A 2,966-nucleotide genomic window follows, 5' to 3' on the forward strand; every position below is an offset into this window, starting at 1 on the left:
TGGTGGAAGGGCTGGGCTCAGCCATGCAGGACTCCTTGTCCAAGAAACTGTGGGGTAGTAAGTGTGCACTAGTTATGTCACTAAGTGGGACATAATGTGGACACAGCAATGGATCACTAGTACAGTCATCCCCACAGCAGGCCTTGGTCCTGCCCTCTGCACAGACCTCCAGTCGCACCGACCTGCTTTCTAGCCTCCTCTCTATCTGTACACCTTCTACCTCCAGGGTTTGCACAGTTCAGTCTTATGCGAAAAGATATCTACCTGCATAGTAAGGAGTGGAGGGAGGACTCATCCATATAAAAAAACAACTCACCCTCTGAGTTTCCTGCAGGTGGGGCAGAGAGGTTTTGGAGACATTTGCATAATTTCTCCCTAAAGAATGTTGGCCTGATTGAGGGGTTAGAGACTGTGAGTAGGAGGTAGGGAGGGGCACAGCCGATGACTGACAGGAGCCTCAGGGAGGGGTGCTACGAAAGCAGCAGAGATGCATTTAGACGTGGTCCTACATACGGAGGTGAGTGCTGACTGGCCTCGCGGCACCGTGGAGAGACCCCTACCGTGGGGAGAGGCAGTGCTCTGCTCAGGCAGGTCCTGTGTCTTGCATCTTTCTAAATGCTCGGCCCAGACCACCTTGCCTGGCCTCAAAGAGCCTAAGGGTAACGACAGGCTCCTTTCCGTAGGAAATAAAGAGAACTGTCATGTATGATGCCCAGTGTGAGCTCTCTACTCACCCCTTAGTGCCCTGTCCTCCCTTCAACCCTGTCTTCTCACTTGGTGCCCAGATGTTGTCTGGACTCCAGGACCAGCTTGAGCTCCTTATACCTGCAACACCACATGGGTCTCCCCACATACCTAACTCCTCCCATTTAGCAAACCATTATGAGGATCAGCTCAGCACACAGGATGGCCCTCTCTTACTCAGCAGGGACACACACACAGACACACAGGGACAGGATACACTCCTCTGGCACTGCTGAGCTTCCTGTTCACTGTGAAAAGTGCTCATGAGCCCCAGTTCCTCCACAGAGTGCTTATATCAAGGGTGCCACTTCTTCTATGCCCTCAGGGTCATGCTAAAACTAAGACAGACACGGATGAGTATGGGGTCCTGTGATGAGACGTCAACTCCTGTTCACTGCCCCTCCCTGATCCCCAGAGCTGAACCGTGCTTGAGAAAGATAAACATGTCTGGGCCAAGAGAGTGCTTTGTACTGCCAACCTCTGGGACCTGGCATGTCGGCTGTACTAGGGACATGGAGTAGATTTATACAAAAACATTTCAGGAGAGGTGGACAATTAAACTGAAGAGTAGGAGGAAAGATGCTCCTGGCACATCCTGGTAAATCCTCCCATAGGAAGTTCATAATTATATTCACCAAGAACTACCAGTTTTGACAGCATTAAGAGGCAAAGCAAAGCAGGAAATAGGCCCATTTTGGACAAAGAGAACAGTTTGTTTTATTGGGGCAGCACTAAAGTCCCTGTGCTGGGCTGGCCTCACTGTCCTCCTCGGAACAGGGTTCTCCTCCGTGGCTCTGATTGTGGTAGTCCGTCGCTATGACCCCCCAGCAAGGAGAGAAACTCCGAAAAATCAATCTTCATATCCTTACTTTGGTCTTTTTTCTCGAAGACATGGGACAGGTAGTCTTTACCCTTTTTGTACTGTGGGAAAGACACAAAACAGGACATGTTCAGTCCCAAAAGTGCTGTGGGTGGAGTAGGAGAGGGAAGAGGAGGCAGTCAGGGGGAGGAGCTCCTGGGGCCGCACAGGTGCATCCGGTGTGGGTCAGTGGGTGGTATGTGGGGGTGGTGGGGACCTGGCCTTACCCTGCAGTTTACTGGGGGAGATTCTATGGCCCAAGGGTCAGCGTGTAAGAGAGACCTGGGAGTGGTGAATGGGCTCTGCCCAGGGCCGCACTGATCAATGAGCTGATGGAGTGGGGGTCTCCGGACTCAGACCCACTCCCTCAGCCACTTACAGGACACGATCTACCCAGTTCTACCCAAAAACGCAAAATAGGTTCAACGCTGGTCCTCGTCCCTGCTACCCGTCCTCTCCCGTTGTCTGTGTGGCCTCCAGATCCTCCAGGCTCAGTTCTTCTTCTTGTACACAGTCTCCGTGCCACCGTCTAACTTCTCTTTATTTAATCAGATCAGTACATTCTAAATGTCAGATCAAATGAGTCTGGGAATGAGCTTAGTCATTGTAAAGAAAGCTATTAAATTTTGTCAGTGATGGACTTTCTATCACCTCCTCTTGGCTCTCAGAGAACATAATGGAGGCTTCTAGTGGTAGGCCCTGAACATATGGACTTCAATCTCTTGGATGTACTGTGACAGTGAGAGGGGACCCCTTCATCACTCTCCTGTTTGACCACCTACTAGCTACCCTTGATATCCATATGTCTTTACACTTAAGCACAAGTATTGTCTTTTACATTCTGATGATGAGCCAGGATATAAAGTCCTATCAGGCCCCTTTGCAGAGAGAGTATTGAGGATCAGAGCATGGAAGTGACTCTTTCAAGGTCCCACAGCAAAGTGTCCTCAGACATGCCAACGACTAGCAAAGTAAGGTAGTGGCCCCAACTCACACAGCCCTCGAGGAAGTGGAGGAAATTCTCCTTCAGCATCTTCAGCAGGCCCGGCTTGTCAATCGTGTCATTGGTTTGGGTGTATTCGTGGAACAGGTCGATCATGCTCATCATTACAGAATTTACATCTTCAGTGTGGCTCATCTTGGCTTTCAAAGAGTCTGCCAGATAGAAAGACAGGGACCTGTATTATCCTTGCTCCAGGTGAGGGGTCTAAGTTAGGACATGGGTTGGGGGCTGAGGATCCAAGGAAGTGAGGCTCTGGTGGAGTCGAAAGAACTGTGTCACCCCAGTAGGTGGGGAGGAGATGCTCACTAGGCTGGTGGTGGGGGAGAGCTAGAAAGGGAAGAAAGGCAACCCAAAACCAGC

General features: G+C 50.7%; 1 pseudogene; it reads right to left on the reverse strand.

Moving 5' to 3' along the window:
- Positions 1–1,475: 1,475 nt before the first annotated feature.
- On the reverse strand, positions 1,476–2,741 carry LOC136322580 (protein S100-A7-like; annotated as a pseudogene).
- Between the last annotated feature and the right edge of the window lie 225 nt (positions 2,742–2,966).

This window comes from Saccopteryx bilineata, chromosome 2 (genome assembly GCF_036850765.1).
Source record: "Saccopteryx bilineata isolate mSacBil1 chromosome 2, mSacBil1_pri_phased_curated, whole genome shotgun sequence".
Lineage (NCBI taxonomy): Eukaryota > Metazoa > Chordata > Mammalia > Chiroptera > Emballonuridae > Saccopteryx > Saccopteryx bilineata.